This window comes from Myotis brandtii, unplaced genomic scaffold, assembly GCF_000412655.1.
Source record: "Myotis brandtii unplaced genomic scaffold, ASM41265v1 scaffold125, whole genome shotgun sequence".
In the NCBI taxonomy this organism is placed as follows: domain Eukaryota; kingdom Metazoa; phylum Chordata; class Mammalia; order Chiroptera; family Vespertilionidae; genus Myotis; species Myotis brandtii.
Genome location: NW_005354385.1, coordinates 13,697,588 through 13,715,530, shown reverse-complemented (window position 1 = coordinate 13,715,530; position 17,943 = coordinate 13,697,588). Strand labels below are relative to the sequence as shown.

Here is a 17,943-nt window from a genome sequence, read left to right as displayed (position 1 = left end):
CCACGGGTTATGCATATATGCATATAAATTCTTTGGTTAATCTCTTCCCTCCCCTCCCCTTCCCTGTGAAATTCTTCAGTCTGTTCCATGCTTCTATGTCTTAGGATCTATTTTGTTCATCAGTTTATTCTGTTCATTAGATTCCACATATGAATGAGATCGTGTGATTCTTGTCTTTCTCTGGCTTATTTCCCTTAGCATAATACTCTCCGGGTCCTTCCATGCTATCTCAAATGGTAAGAGATCCTCCTTTTTTACAGCTGCATAGTATTGCATTGTGTAAATTTTACGTACAAGATGACTACAATCTTATAAATGTAATTCCGCACACAGAAAACTTTTTTCCCCTTAATACTGGGCAGTCTGGGAAATTAAAATTAAATGTGACTTGTAATTGTTAGGTGCAGTTTTGCTTAAAGTTCCCTTTCCTTGACATCTAACTGTTACAAACTATATAAAAAACATGATACTTTCCAAATTATGTCAACACTCTATCTTGCTCTAACAGGTTTGCTCACTAAAATTAAACAACTGCTTTACTCATTACATTTCACACTTATAGGTCTATGTATGCTTTGTGCTTCTTGTCTATTTATATGCTAAATTCTGTGATTTGTTTTGTTTAAAAGCTCATTAATATTTATTGAAGCATCCTATATAATAAAAGTGTAATATGCAAATTGACTGAACAGAGGAATGACCGGTTGCGGGAGCCTATCCCACCTCCGCTGGAGGTTGGCGGTAAAGAGCGATGGTTCCAGACTGCGAGAGGGCGCAGGCTGGGCTGAAGGAATCTCGTGGCACTGGGCTTCTAGTTAAGAATAAAAGGCCCTACAATAAGTTTTCTCTAAATACAAGAATCATACAAAAATCACCTGTTTCCATATGTACAATGTGGTAAGAAAAATCAAATTCCTTAAAATTTTTAATAATAAATGCCACATAATAACTTAAAAACTGACTGAGTTCTTCATCTATTCTCACCCAATACAGCTTTATCGCTTGCATTTCAAATATATATGAATCTCAGAATGAAAACATAAGGTAAGTTAAAGTGCTACCATGCCAAAACATTTGCTGAGATCATCCTATATAATAAAAGCCTAATATGTTAAGTGTCTGGTCGGCCGTTCTACCAATCAAAGCATAATATGCTAATGATATGCTAAAGCCGCTCAACCGCTCGCTATGATGTGCACTGGCCACCAGGGGGCAGGCACTTCAACAAGTAGGTTAGCTTGCTGCTGGGGTCCAGCTGATTGGGAATGAGCGAAATGGCCAGACACGCCCTGGAGCCCTCCCGCGGTCCCTTCCTCGCTGGCCAACCTCCCGCGTCTCTACCTGGCCCTGATCATGCACTGGTGGGGTCCCTCAGCAGCCTGTTTCACCCTGATCCCGCAGGCCAAGCCGAGGGGCCCACTGGTGCATGAATTCATGCACTGGGCCTCTAGTCATCATATAAAACATAATTTTGTTAAAATAATTTTATTCATCTAAAAAAGTTAAGAAAATTTAAGAAGGTAAGGACAGTAGTAAATTGTGATGAGAGGTTTTAGGGAAGTAATACTTTAAGGTCAGGACAGTGAACACTGTATTCATAAAAAGTATTTCCAGGATCCAGAGCAACTTAAAATACGCATATGGAGAAAGAATTTTAAACTGGTGTCTATACTACAGTTATTAATACAGGTGATTTTTAACAAGGGTGCCAATACCATTCAATAAGGAAAGGATAATCTTTTCAACAAATGGATATCCACATGCAAAAGAACAAAGCTAGAACCTTATCTAATACCATACAGAAATTAACTCAAAACTGACCAAGGACATAAAAACGCTAAGTAAGACCTCAAACAATAACAAAAGAAAATATAGAACAAAAGGTTCTTAAGATTGGTTTGGCAATGATTTCTTGGATATGGTATTAAAGGCACAGGTAACAAAAAAATATATACATTGGACTTTATAAAAATTAAAAAATTTTGTGCATCTCCATGGCCGATGTGGCTCAGTTGGTTAGAGCACTGTGTTGTGCTCTGAAGACTCATGGGTTCGACTCCCATTTGGGGCACATCTTCAGGTTGTGGGTTCGATCCTTGTTCAGGATTAAAAAAAATTTTTGTGCATCAAGATACTATCAACAGAGCAAAAAGGCAACCCACAGAATAGGAGAAAATATCTGTATATATCTGACAAGGGATTAATATCCAGAATATACCATAGAGAACTCTTGAATCTCAAAAAAACAAAACCAAACAACTTGCCCTAACCGGTTTGGCTCAGTGGATAGAGCATCGGCCTGTGGACTGAACGGTCCCAGGTTCAATTCCGGTCAAGGGCATGTACCTTGGTTGTGGGCACATCCCCAGTAGGGGATGTGCAGGAGGCAGCTGATTGATGTTTCTCTCTCATCGATGTTTCTAACTCTCTATTCCGCTCCCTTCCTCTCTGTAAAAATAAAATATATTTTTTTAAAAAACACCAAAAAAAACCCCCCAAACAACTTGATTCAAAAATGGGCAAAGAACTTGAATAGACATTTCTCCAAAGATACACAAATAGCCAACTAGGACATAAAGAAGATGCTCAACATCACGAGTCATTAGGGAAATGTCAGTCAAAACTACAATGAATTGTACCCATTAAAATGGCAACTATAAACACACACACACAAAACAAGGATGTGAAGAAAATGGAACCCCTGTGCACCATGGGGAATATAAAATGGTACAACTACTGTGGAAAACAGTATGGCAGCTCCTCAAAAAATTAAAAATAGAATACCATAGCATTGAGCAATTCTACTTCTGAATATATACCCAAAAGTATTGAAAGCAGGATCTTAAAAGAGATATTTGCATAGCAATGTTCACAGCAACAATATTCACAACAGTTAAAACATGGAAGCAATCCAAGTGTCCATTGATGAATGAATGGGTAAGCAGAATGTGGTATATACATACAAAAGAATATTGAGCCTTGAAAAGAAAGTAAATTCTGCAATATGCTTTGCCCGGGTGACAGGCTCCGCTCGCCCAATGGCGAACGGGGAACCAGGGAACATGGCTCTGATCGCAGGCCAGGCCGAGGGACCGTAAGGAACACGAATTTTGTGTGCCAGGCCTCTAGTGTGTGTGTGTGTGTGTGTGTGTGTGTGTGTGAATTATCTGGATCAGAAAACACATTCTATGTATAAACCTAACTGAACAAATAAAACAATATAAAGCTGACAACATAATCTAAAATTACAAAATACTAAAAAACTTAAAAAGGAAAAAAACAAACAAACCCTAAAAACGAATTGTCCCGTTCACAACAAAAGTCAATATAAAAGTTACCAAAATACTAAAATCTTAATGGAAAACATGTGCAAATAATATTAAGCAATTATTACATAACAAACACATGATGAAATATGAAAAATGTCCAACCTCAATAGGTGACCTTCTTTAAGACATGCCAATTAACACAGTAAGACGTTGTTGTTTTTGTTTTCCTATCAACAAGCCTTACAATGCCTAATTTTGGAGAGGGTATAATAAAAGAGACACTCTCAGCACTGTGGTGGGATTGTGAATTAGTATAATCTATCATAAAAGCAATTAAGCGATGTATATTGAGAGCTTTACAATTGCACATACTTTTTGACCTACTTTTGTACTCCTAGAAATTATTTAAGTAAATAAGCAAAAATATGTGCATAACCAGAACATTCATGATAGTTCTTCTTAAAATAATGCAAATAAACCTAAGAACAAAATAACAACCAATAACTGAAGAATACTGTTGAAAGTTCCTTTCTCTAAAATCTCTGCTGTCTGTAGCCATCTTAATCAGCAATATTACCTTAAGTTAAAGGTATGCCAGCTGCTGCTATACTGAATATTTTGAACTTACAATCTTGAAGGAATTCTCTCCTAATTTAAAAAGAAAACTAAGACAGTGGAACATCGCTGCTAAATACATTTACATGGAGGCAGATTTCTCTCCGTTCTTGGGGGCTATGATAGCAAGAAAGATAAATTAGAAATTAACCCATAAGACAACCACACAGGCTTCAATGTTTGCCAGAGAAAAGATTTTATAGCACTTAAGGATGCAGCCTTTTTTGGCCAGTTCTTGACTGTATGCAAAAGATTCCACTTCAGAAATTTCTTCAGTCCCAAAATCTGAGCTCTTAGTGTGGGAAAGTGACTTAAAATCATGATATATATAGTAAAGGTTCAAAAGAACTTGATGTAGCTTGGAAAAGATTCAAGGTACAGAACAATGATCTTCAAATATAAGAAAAGTTTCAGACAAAGTTCAGACTAATAGTTCTCAAAGTGCAGTGCTTGAACCAGACCCAGCATCAGCATCATCTGGGAATTTGTTAGAAATGCACATTCTTGCTAAAACGGGAATTCTGGAGGCAAAGCCCAGAAATACGGATTTTGAAAAAGCCCTCTAGGTGATTCTAATGCTCACTAAATTATGAGAACCACTGATTTTAGACTACATAGTTTATAGAACTATAGCTAATGGAAAAAGCTTATATTGGTCCAAGCTATCTAAAGAAGAGTTGAAGTTAATGAGTTCCTTGTAATAGGAGTTATTAAAACATAAGTGTTCAAATTTATGAACATGTTATAGAAGGGTCTCAAACATTTGATAACTGCTTAAGTCAGATGATGTTTTTGGGTTCTCTCCCAACTCAGCAATCATTACAATTGTTTCCCAAGGGAGACAAACAAATCCAACATCTTCAAAATCAAACTTACCAAGTTTCTCTACAAACTAACTTTCCCGACTTATAATTCTAATTAATTATCTTGAGTAGTCTCAAACTAGAAATTTGCACAAAATTTTGTTGACTCTCCTTCAGTCTTCATATGGAATATATCACGAAGTTTTATCAATTCTTTGTTATTCTGAGTGACAGAGATTTCAAAAAATATTCATTTTTTGAAAAAAGAGTTAAAAAATACCATCCAAAGAGTTCATTCCTAGTCAAGTTTAGAATATTTTTGCATATATACCCTACCCCCCAAAGTTATACTGTATGTTAGAATATTAAATACTCGGAAAAAAATCTGTTTATCTTTATTTAACCTAAAGTTTTCTGAATCGTTCCATGGGCCACATGGTCCTCTCAGAACAAATCCAGAGTTTCTTCCTCAGGCTCTGAAGAAATTTATCATTTTTTTCAAATGTGAAGGCAGAGATCAATCCCAGGCTCCAAATAATATGTAAGTATTTACCATTGTGCCTAGCACTTAGGCTGCATGGTTAAATGAAGGCTTCAAGAAGCTTATGATATAGTTAGAAAGGCAGACACACTGGCATAGGTTATCAGGACTAAAATGCAATTTCTGACTTCCAGCAGTGTGCTCTTTCCACTATAGCATGCCATCCCATTTTAAGATGCCCAAATGTACTTTTACTCTGGAGGCTTAGTTCCTTTCCTTTGTTTTCAATTTTAGAATCCTCTGCTACCTGGAGCCATTTCCTATCAAAGACATACGATGCTATTCCTCCCCAAAAGCAGTTACTATGCCCACTGAGAACAAGGGACACTTGAAGAGTCTCCATATATTTTCTGAAATCTGGATGGGCACATTGGGCTTTGCAGAGTGAAACACACTACTGTATTTACTTATAAAACAGTTCATACTCTACTATGAAAACCAAAAAATGCCTCTTTATTAAAACACACTGTAGGAAATTTAAGTCACACAAAATGTGGGGCTGTTTTTTAAAATCACATGTAATGACAAATTCTACACATTCCATGCATAAGATAAAAAAAAAAATCTGGCCCTAGTCAGTTTGGCTCAATGGACAGAGCGTCGACCTGCGGACTGAAGGGTCCCAGGTTCGATTCTGATCAAGGGCACATGCCTGGGTTGCGAGCTCGATCCCCAGTGTGGGCGTGCATGAGGCAGCCAATCAATGACTTTCATCACTGATGTTTCTATCTCTCTCTCTCCTTCACCCTTCCTCTTTGAAATCAATTAAAAAAAATTTTTTAATCTGAATAAATGTAGAGTATTTTAATTACTGCAATCATCTTTCTTTTATTTACTTCTCTTTATTTTATCATTTTTCCATCACCATTTATGCTCCCTATATCCTCTCCTACCACCATTCTATTATCTTTCATTCATTAAGAATTTATGCTCAAGAAACTAAGCTAAATGCTGGGTAAACTAAGGTGAAAATTGTATGATATAAATCAAATGAAAACCTGGGCCCAAATATTTTTGAATTTTAAAAATTAGCTTAGACGATTACTATTATAAAAAATAAATTATAGAGAAAATGTTTTTCCCCCCTGGTGCTAAATCAACAGCGTATCTCTAAAAATTTCAGCTTATACAGTGTGTGAACTATTCAAGTTAACTCTGCTGACCTTATAACAACTATTTTACCATCATAATAAACAAGTACAGAAAGTCATGTTTTTGGAGACTGAACATGATATAACTTAAACTTCAAGGTCCTTTAATAACAAATGGTAGAATAACTGAAGGCACTGGTATAACTAAAGCAGTATTAAGCAAAAGAAAAAACTAAAGAGAATTGATCTGTATTTCACACAATGCCACTATAAAATAGAAACACACATCACTGACAACAGATAAATAACATCTGAATGATTCAAATTGAAAATTGGAATATGATTTAGTTCTATACTGCTGTAAAAAACATGAAACTAAATGCACATACCCCCTCATATAAATAAGAAATAGAAATAATTACTTTTGTTATATATTTCTCATCCTTAGTACTTAATTCCTATAGGCAACTTTGAAATGACTTAAGTCTGACTCTTTATAATAAGTTTGTTTTACAAGGGGGGGAACCCTATTGCTTTAAACTGACTAAAATTATAAGTCAGCCATCTAACGGAACTGGGGGGTAAATAAGCGAGCCATAGGCACAAGGAGTGAGATCGACCTTTATATAAACGTGAAAATCTACCCAACCAGTGAGATGTAATACCTATGATGGACTCCACGGAGGCATCAAGCCTACCTCTGTACAATAAGTTTTAATCTGTCATATTTAGTAAAACAGAAATTATTATCCAAGTCCACAAATTTTAAGTGTGGGTAAACTAAATGAGACATGAGTTGAGTTTTTTTGTCTTTTTTTTTTTCTATTTAGAAGGTTAAAATTTGATCCAATATTAAAAGGTGTGACTTTTACTTGGGTAGCCCTTGTTGACTAAGTGTTAAAAAAAAAAAAAAGGTATTTGCCATTATAACAGGATAAAAACTAACGACTCAAAGTGTTACCTACTCAGGCCTTTTAACAAATTTGTTAACACTATTAGTTATATTACTCCACCTTTCTCTTAGTGTGAACTGGTATCAATTACTTAGCCAATTTTATTATGTTATTAAAATACCTGCTGATTAAACATGAACCAAAGTGTCAGCTGAAAGAAATGTAAAATAAAGAGTATCACTGAACTTCAACACTTCAAATATAACTGAAATTATAAAGTTATCTTGGGAAATGACATTTCAAAATTTATAAAAAATGTTGCTGTGGGAGTAAATATTACATAGGACTTATTTTTATACTAGCTATTTAAAGGTGTGTATTTGGTCCTGCATTATAGAATTATGTTTAAAGGTCTATTAAAATATGTATTTTTCAACAAAGGAAAAAATAAACTATATCAACAAATAAAGGTGACTACTTTAAAACAAAGTGAAACCTAAACATATAATATATTGAATAGTTAACAAAAAATAATTTATTTATTTTTTTTTACTTTTATTGTTGACACTATTAAAGATGACACCTTTTCCCCCCTTTGCCCACCCCCACCCCTTTCCCTCTGGGTACCACCTCACTGTGGTCTGTGCAGAAAATAATTTTAATCTATGGTATCCAATATAACCCTCAACAAATTCTGTCAAAAATTTAAAATTTTGATGAAACCAGCACCTTCAATTTCCTCAATGAAAAAATTCAAAAAGAGAAAAAAAAGAAAAGCACACACAAAATAAGCAAATTCAAACATATACAAGTAACCACCACTGTATTGTTTATTTCTTACCCAGAAAGCTAAGAAGCAACCTTTTAATACTTTAATTTTGTGAGTATTAAACAACTAGTGTGAAAAACAAGCTGCATGTAAACTATTTCTACTGCCTGAGCTTCAATGACTAGCTGAGGCAACCTGTTATAGGAGGTGTTAATTGGCAATAGGAGTACAAGTCAGAAGCATGTTCCCCATCGTCCTAACCCAGCAAGGCTAGGTCATTAAAGTGGAAATGAATTCTTTCATGTCGACTTAACCCTTTCAATGCATGATTTCAGCTGTTTCCTCTCAATTAATTTTTAAAACTTGTTACTTTTTAGAGTTAAAAAAATGTTCAAAAAAAAAGTCCTTTGGCTGACAGTTCCAAAGACTATATTATTCAAAAGAGAAGAATAGAACAAGTTAATTGCAATGTATTATTGCAACTCTCCCCTCTGAAAAACATATAAACTAATTGTATTTGCTTATTTTAACAATGAAAAGAAGATACAGGATATAGTGTTTAGAAGTAGCTTGGAACCATTTAGTCACATAGAGTTTTGATTTACATTTCTTTTTCAGGATCCAACAACTATCCCACAATGAAAATTTAATCACCTTAACCTTGGGATAGAGCAGTACTAATTTTTTTTTATTCCCATAATGTTCGTACAAGAATTCCCAATATAAAAATGTTTTGAAACATATATGTTAAACACTTTCCTAATTATGTTTCTTTATTCTGGTAAGGTGAATAGTCACAACATATCCAGATGACTGGTAGCCAAAAAAGCCAAAATTCCTTTTATGGCATGATCTTAGAGGTTTCCAGATGGCACATTAATTCTTAAAAAAAAAAAAAAAAAAAAAGGACAAAAAGAAGGAAAGAAAAATAAGAAGGGAAATGTCAAAATAATGATACATTGCTTTGAAATGCTATATTTATAAATGCTAATATTCCCATATATTTTTAAACATTATAGGCATTTAAAATAAAACTCAATTATATAAATATTCTAAATAGTATGATTAAAAGTTAGCATACATATAATGCATCTTTCATCTCTGAGTAATACTGGGAGGATTTAATAAAAATATCAGACTAAGAACAAAAAATTAAAAAACCTGTAATACCTAACACTATGTAGCTTGTGATAAATCAATTAGAAATTACCAACATGACAATGGAGACATAATTTCACCCACTGTTATAAAATATATAAAATAGCTGGGCTCTGGAGTAAATATAACCAATAACATACTTATTAGAAGTGACTGGTTTGACTTCCAGTCAGGGCACATGCCTGGGTTGTGGGCTCAATCCCCAGTAGAGGGTGTGCAGGAGGCAGCCAATCAATGTTTCTCTCTCTCTATCCCTCTCCCTTCCTCTCTCTAAAAATCAATAAAAACACATTTGAAAAAAAGAATATAAAAATTTCAGTGGGAAACAGGCACTGGGGTGAGGCAATGTGGAATATGGCACCATCATCTTATAAAGACATCAGATCAAAGTAACATAGGGGCTGATGGCCTAGAGCACAATGACCAATTGTGACATTTCTTTGTCTTTAAGACCACCCTTGATACTCACTTTAAAACAATTTTCACCTACTTAAAAATGAGTGTGTGAAATATGCCTTAAGCACCGATCACTTTAGACTTTGATCTTTGAACTCTGTCTCACCAGAATAGGGACTATCTCCCACACTGGGTGATTTTCATTCTGCCCCACAGCAATGAGGAAGGAGCAGGCACAATGTTTGGTTACCTTTGCTATATAAAGCACAATCATTCACAAGGATCAGTCAATCAAACTTCAGAAACCAAAGGGTAACAACAAATGTTTCCAAGTGGCTAAAACACACTATCTTTTATAATTGGAAATAGGGTCCCAGAATGAAGCAGAACCTTGAATGCCCTACAACAGAACATTAAGGTATCATAACAATTCCATATTACTTACAGTAATATGTAGTGTCTCTTTGGTTTACAGAATTTGTATAAATATTATATCTGACTTACAGTCTTGAGGCCAGGGGCTATTTCTCTTTAACATATAGTTCTCAGAACAAAATATTCTTTTAAAAAATCCTATATAACAAAACCCCAATATGCAAATCGACTGAACGGTGGAACGACCAGTTGCTATGACGTGCACTGACCACCAGGGAGCAGACACTCAATGCAGGAGCTGCCCCCTGGTGGTCAGTGCACTCCCACAGGGGGAGTGCTACTCAGCCAGAAGCTGGGCTCATGGCATGGCTGGCAAGTGCAGTGACGGTGGCGGGAGCCTCTCCTGCCTCCGCTGAAGGCAGGAGGTAAGGAGCAAGGGGTCTAAGACTGCGAGAGCTCCGGACTGTGAGAGGGATGTCCAACTGCCGGCTTAGGCCCAATCCTCAGGGAGATTGGGCCTAAGCCGGCCAGAGGACATCCCCCAAGGTGTCCCAGATGCAGGGCGCAGGCCAGGCTAAGGAATCTCCCCCCCCCCCAACCCCTGTGCACGAATTTCGTGCACCGGGCCTCTAGTAATATTATAAAAACCTGATTATCTGACATCCAAGTAATGGGTACCACTGGAAGAGAAGACAGTTCAAGGCTGGGATTAGCTAAATCACTGACCAAAGGAACTGAAGGTTAAGTGGATGCTACTGTGATCGGCTGTTAGAGACACTAAACAGCCATTAAGCCAGGCCCTAGAGGTGTTAACAGATACTAATAACCTTGTCTGTTTGGGTGTACCTTACTTTATGCTTTTCACATAAATTATATTTACATCTTGCTTTATTTTTACAAATTTGGAATTTATCAAACCTGATGAAAGAAGACCAAGGAACAATATATAAGAAAAAGAGCACCATACAGAGGAGAAGGAACCCCCAAAATGGGTGAATATGGGCTTGGCTAGGAGAGAAAAAGAAAAAGACTCAAGAAAGCTTGGTGTGCCACACATAAGGACATGCATCAGGTATATAATGAATTAATTAGATGTGGCGGTAGTCCTTAAATGTGGGTAGGAGATGGATAATACAAGTAAATAGAAAAATAAATATATAATTGTAACTTGGGTATGGAACCAAAATAACAAAAGAATAAATAAGCCTTAGGGACATAGTAAAAACAAAGTTTTACTTTCAAAAAGCCTCTCCAGAAAGCAAATAAACAATGAACATGTAAGCCAGTGGTTCTTAACCCTGTTTATCCCTCAGAATCACCTGGAGAACCTAAAAAATTCTGATTTGTGGACCCATCTCAGAAATGCTAATTTAAACTGCTCTGGGGTGAGGTCCAAAAACCTCTTTTTTATTTTTTAGTACCCCAAGTGATTCTTTGTAATAAGCGATTCTTTTATTATTTTTAAGAATAAAGCACCCTTGCCAAATGGTCACTCAATTTCCTCTTATAAAAAGAGCACAAATGAAAGTTACATCTTAATAATATACATAGTTTTATTTTTGTTGGAAATCAGAATCTACTTTGAAATAGTTTCTCTCTCCAAATGCTTAACTAATCATTCATTCATCAAAAAATGTCGTTTACTTTATACAAGACACCATTCACAGTTCAGAACACACTGTGCATAAGACCTGCTGGTCTCTCCAACCTGTCCCTAGTATAACTAACAGTGGACTCACCAGGCATGCCTTGAGTAGCACTCTTCAGACACACTGGATTTTCTCTGCTATGCACTTTTCTCCTCATCATGTCATTAAAGTCCCCAGTAAGTAAAACACTCTGTAAGGACTCAGCATTTACTGGTTTGTCACTTCACATGGCATCTGGGTCAATGCTCTGCATATTACTATCGCTCCCTGATAGATTATCTTAATAGAAAAGTCAAAAAGTTAAGAGAAAGCTACTGATATAATAGAAAGAATACTACACATAAGATGCTAAATAAATAACTTTTCAATCTCTTTATAAATTCAAAAGGCAGAATAAATGAGAGCCTAGAGAAAAGTAAACTAATATACTTGAAGTATACTTAGAAAGGAACAAGAAACTGAGATAGTAAATCAATTAGGCACCAGATGGGGCACAGGGATTATTCACTTTAAGAGCTGATCTGTCTTAGGCCTAAGAGTAGAAAGTTGCCTTCCTGGGAGGAGAGGCCATTGAGGCAGGTATGTGAGTAGATGAGGGGACAAGAGAACCAAGTGACAACTATCTACAGAGTTAGTTAGAAAAAGTTCTAACTAACCACTGTTAGTTTTTCTTGCAAAACTTGTAAAATATTTAAGATACAAAAAGATTTAATAAATAATAAACATACCATTCAGCTTATGCTATAAAACATCACTAAAACAGTTGGTCTGAAGCTCATTTGTCATCCTCCTTGATTGTCTGCATCTTTCCCTACCCCCAGATGTAGCCACTGGTCTAATTTTGGTGATTATCATACATTTGTTTATACTTTCACTAAATAAGTATACGTAGGTAATATATTGTATAGTAACTGCATGTTTTTAAATTGTATATAAAAACTTCATATAGAACGTATTATTCTTCCACTTGCTTTTACCCTTCATTATGTTAGTACTAGAGGCTTGGTGCACGAAATTTGTGCGCGGGTATGGTCCCTAGGCCTGGCCTGCAATCAGGGCCATCTTCCCCAGCTGCCCCGCCCCACGCCACCACCCACCCTGGTTCCCTGTTCACCATCGGGTGATTGGTGCCTGACTGCCGGGGGAAGGGACTGAGAGGTCGGCTGTTCCTGCCTGCTCATCGTCTCCGCCCCCACAGTGGGTGGCCATCAGGCGATTGGAGCCTGCTGGCCAGGGAAAGGGACCAAGAGGTAGTCAGTGCGCTTCATAGTGACTGGTCCAGCGGTTGTTCTGGTCGTTCTGCCGTTAGAGTGAATTTGCATATTACCCTTTTATTATATAGGATGGATTAATCACATTGATATGTAAAGATCACTTACTTTATAAAAGGCCATTGTTAAGTGTAATTATGTACACATTTTCCCACTAATGCACTATTATGTACACATTTACCCACTAGAGGATAATTAGGTAGTTTTTAATTATTATATATAGAGATCAGCAAACTATAACCTGTGGGCAAGCCAGCTGATTTTTTTTTGCAAATAAAATTTTATTGGAGCACAGCCAGGCCTATTCATTTTTGTATTATGTATGGCTGCATTAACACTACAGATTTACTATCTGGCCCTTTAAGAAAAGAATACCAACCCTTGTTATAAACAATGCTATTATGAATGACCTTGTATCCATGTGGGACACATAACTGGGAAAAAAAACTGGTAGGTTATAGGGTAGGAAAATCTTTATCATTTCTAAATTTCACTAAAATGTTTTCTAAAATGGTTGTAATACTACCATTAGCTTACATGCATTTGGACCATTTGTATTTCTTCCAATGTTCATATCTGTTGCCACTTAAAAAAATTTTTTTCTTACTGATTTGTAGAAGTTAAATATATATATATATGTAAAACATGAATGCTTTCTCTATTACATATTAGATATATTTTTATCCCCATCGGTGGCTCACTGTTTTCTACATTTCTCCATGCCTCAGGTGCATCTGAAAAATGAGGATTATAACAACAACCCAAATTCATACAGCTGTTGCAGATCATGAGTTAATATCTTTAAAATACTTAGAACAGTGCCTAGCACATCTGAATGCTCCACAAATGTATTTATTTTATAATGGTGTTTCTACGAAGGGGACAGGCAGGACAATTATTCAACATACACAAAGTTATAATTTTTGAACTCTGTAACTTGTCATATACTACTCATTTTTAATAACTATTTACCTCTTTAAAAATACCTTGTTTAGTTCTCCAAAAACTCCTTGATTTATGCTAATTAGAAGCAAAAAAAAAAGGCTTAGAAGTTCTGAGGCATAACAGAGAATAAAGGATAGAAATCATCTCTTCACGACTTCCTAGAAATACTCCTGACGACTGCCCTAACTTTATTAAGCATTCATCTATTCACAATAGTATTTGGGATATCACCCAAAATATTACAGAATTGCTATTTCTGAGGAACTAAGAGAACAAGGACAGAAAATAATAGAAGAAAAATGCTTACAAAGCACTGAAAGAATAAATGTGGTCAAAAGGCACAGGGGAAAGTTATGTTCTTTAAGGAAGGAAGGCACAGGTCATACAACTATTTCTCTTCTTATACTTCCATTTAATGCTCCACAGAAGAGCACTTAAAAATCTTTCAGTTCTGCTCTGTAGTCACATTTTTTTTCAAATGTATTTCTTCTAAAATCATAATACACTGAACAAGTTAATTAATTGCTATATGCCTCAATTTCCCCACCTGTAAGATAGAAACTTGTTGCTTAACCAATAATATTTACTAACTACTGGACATTATTGCCTTAGGAAAGGGAACAGCCAAACCTGTGAGAACAAAAAAGGCACAGTGGTCAGGTACTACAAATAACAAACAACAAAACATTTAAATAGAAGGTGTTTTCTCCTTAGGAGATGGTCAGCCCCGGGAGGTAAAAGAGCCTGGGGATGAGGCTAATATATGGAAATCTATTCTGCAAGAAAAATGAATAGGACAGTATCCCAAACCATTCTCTTTCTTGTACATTAACACCACATTCCCATGCACTCTTTTTGCACCATGGATCTCAACCATTGTTTGAATCCAGTCTAGCTCTAGAGCAGTGGTTCTCAACCTTCTGGCCCTTTAAATACAGTTCCTCATGTTGTGACCCAACCATAAAATTATTTTCGTTGCTACTACATAGCTGTAATGTTGCTACTGTTATGAATCGTAATGTAAATACCTGATATGCAGGATGGTCTTAGGTGACCCCTGTGAAAGGGTCGTTCGATCGCCAAAGGGGTCGCGACCCACAGGTTGAGAACCGCTGCTCTAGAGTTTTGCCTTTCATTGTTCCCCAATACATACTGCCTTTCGCAGAGTTTGGGCAGGTCAGAGATCTGTGCCAGGGCAGCCACAAGGTCCAGCTGGTGTCCACAAAGTGATAAGGGCACAAATTTGTCCCACACAGACTGGTGACCAGGAAGCCTGCCCAAATTCCAGGAATCTGGGTTTGTGAGAAAACAAAAGCATGGTATAGTCCTTTCAGATAGGAATGTCATTCAGGGACTCCAATATCTAATCATATCCACAATCCTTCAAAGAAGCCAACTTACTAAAGAAAATGTCCTACAAAATATAAGACCACATAAAGAAGATGTGGCACAGTGAGAAAGAACATAAGACAATTATTTCCAGAAATTTTTATTTTCCAGTTATTAACAAAAGTTAAAATACAATCATTTACCAATAAGTAACTTAAATCCTTTAAAATTTATAGGACAGATACTAAGTTCATTTCACACAAATGCTACATGTAGAAATCTCAACACTTATGTGGCCTTAGACTACATTTATTTAAAGGAGACATTTGAAAGTGAGTTTATATTAATGAGAAAGTGCAAAGAAACTTGCCAATGTGTGCCAGCTCTATGACCCATGAGCAATGAGCATCACCTGTCTGTGCCAGTCACATCACCAAACAACATTACCATGAAGGCCATGAAAGAAGCTGTTAACACTCTGGTTTGATTCAGTACAGGCCAGAGCAGCAGACTAAGCAGAACTTTACATCAGTGGCAGGTCTCCCAAGTTCTCTTGATGCCACAGAATTCATAAGTGGGATCAGTATGTTCTAAAAAAACATGGTACTGAAAAAGGAAATAAAGGTTCCACAGCATCAAGCAGTGTAATACTTGAAACCTCATCATCAAAGTGACAGTTTTCAAGTGCCATTTATGATGCCCTAGTCTGGAAACATCCCAGCTAACCCATCTGATCAACAATTTCACAGATGGAAGCACTTGATGGCTAATTGGCAAGTCTATTATTCAAATAAAACAGCTCTCTGTACCTCTTCTTTCATTATAACAAGTCAAGGTACAACAAGATTGGTCATTCAAATTAGCTTAATATGAGAAGCCTCTTTCCCAAAATAATTTTTTAATGAAAAATAAAACACACCATAATTTGACAATTAGTTTAGAGCGCTCATCAGCTTCTGAATAGTAAGAAAAATGTTTTAAAAATTAAAAAGAGTAAGAAACGTAACCCTTCATTAAAAAGCTGTACTATTTGTATCCTCTACCTTTATCAATACGTCAAGCTATACATTATCATAGGGAATAAAATGAAATATTCACTCATTCCTTAAATATTCTTAAAATATGGCCAAGTATTACATGTCAGAATAAAAAAAAATCCCTGTCAAATTTTACATGTTTCCTAAAATTTAAAAAGCAAGTATCTTACTCTTCATCTACATGTAATAAAAAGTTTTGGACTATTTAAGGTTTTTTACTTTATGAAGCAAGTAGCCAGGGACAACACTAAAGATTTATCCACCTAAAGAAATATTGTTGATGTAAAAAAGGTTTTGGCATCCAAAAGACTTGTATTCCAACTCAAGCTCCACTTCTTGTTAGTTCTGTGACTTGACCCTATAATCCTATATAATAAAAGCCTAATAAGCAAATTGTCTCAACCAGGAGTTCGACAGTTTGACTCCTCGCTATGACGTGCACTGACCACCAGGGGATGGCGCGGAACATGGCAGGCGTCAGTGACGCAGTGCTGGTAATGGGTGGCAGTGGAGGCACTGCCGGCCCCAATGGGCCCCAACGAGAGTGGAACTGCAGCAGGATGGCGGAGCAGGTGAGCGGGTGGTGCCAGGCCAGTATGGGTGCGAGCGGGGAACCGATCACCCCACAGACGGCGACCAGCAGCAGCAGCGGGGGGCGGGGTTGCTGCCCAACTCTCAGGTGCTGAGGGAGCCAGGCGGGGGGCCCAGCCCTGATTGATCACCCCATAGGCGGGATGGTGGAGGTGAGGGGGCGGCACTGACACTTCCATTACAGAGAAAGGGCAAACAGCAATATTAAAATATTTCTTCTTATTATTTTCCTCTCAATGTGCACGAATCCGTGCACCGGGCCACTAGTATGGAAGTAATTATTCCTACCCACATAGGATTGTTGTGAGGACCAAATGAGAAGATTAAATAGAGAGAACACCTGGGAGGCACTCAGCATTAGTCCATCCCCTTCCCCACCTCATTTCTATAAATTCTAGAAGGGAATTCTGATACAACTGTCAAAATATGAGGGTTCTCTTTATGGATCCATACAGTTGCTCCCGATCCCACTGACAATTACACTCCCTATTCAAATGATCTGGTTATCTCCCTATCCTATCTAATAAAAGAGAAACATGGTAATTAGCCATACCTCCGCTACCCTTCCCATTGGCTAATCAGTGAGATGTGCAAATTAACTGCCAACCAAGATGGCAGCCGGAAGCCAGGCAGCTGACACGAACAGGGAGGCTTGCTTGCTTCAGTGACGGAGGAAGCCAGGTTCCCCGCCTGCCTTGCTGGGCCTCTCAGCTGCAACTCTAAGAAACATTGTAACAAATATAGAAGCTAAACAAAACCCCAGAAACCTGCTTTAGACAGCCGGGCTTCAGCCAGCAGGACCGCAACATTGTTTCAAATATAGAAGGTAAACAAAGGCTAAAAACCTGCTTTCAGCAGCCGAGGCCTCAGAGCTGGAGCCAAGCCTCAGAGCTAAAGCTGGCCCAGAATTAAAAAAAAAGAAAAAAAGGACAGGTTGGGAGCTTCAGTCACCCGTCAGCCTGAAAACAGCCCTCAGCCCCTCACCCAGACTGGCCAGGCACCCCAGTGGGGACCCCCACCCTGAAGGGGGTGTGACCAGCTGCAAACAGCCATCATCCCCTCATCCAGGCTGGCCAGGCACCCCAGTGGGGACCCCCACCCTGATCCAGGACACCCTTCAGGGCAAACCAGCCGGCCCCCACCCATGCACCAGGCCTCTATCCTATATAGTAAAAGGGTAATATGCCTCCCAGCACCAGGATCAGCGGAGC

At 37.4% G+C, this 17,943-nt stretch overlaps 1 protein-coding gene across 1 annotated transcript in view; it reads right to left on the bottom strand.

Annotated features, from left to right (window-relative positions):
- PSMD14 (proteasome 26S subunit, non-ATPase 14) overlaps nt 1-17,943 on the bottom strand; it is an 83,197-nt gene that overhangs the window by 43,190 nt on the left and 22,064 nt on the right. The gene's annotated exons all lie outside the window — the stretch shown is intronic.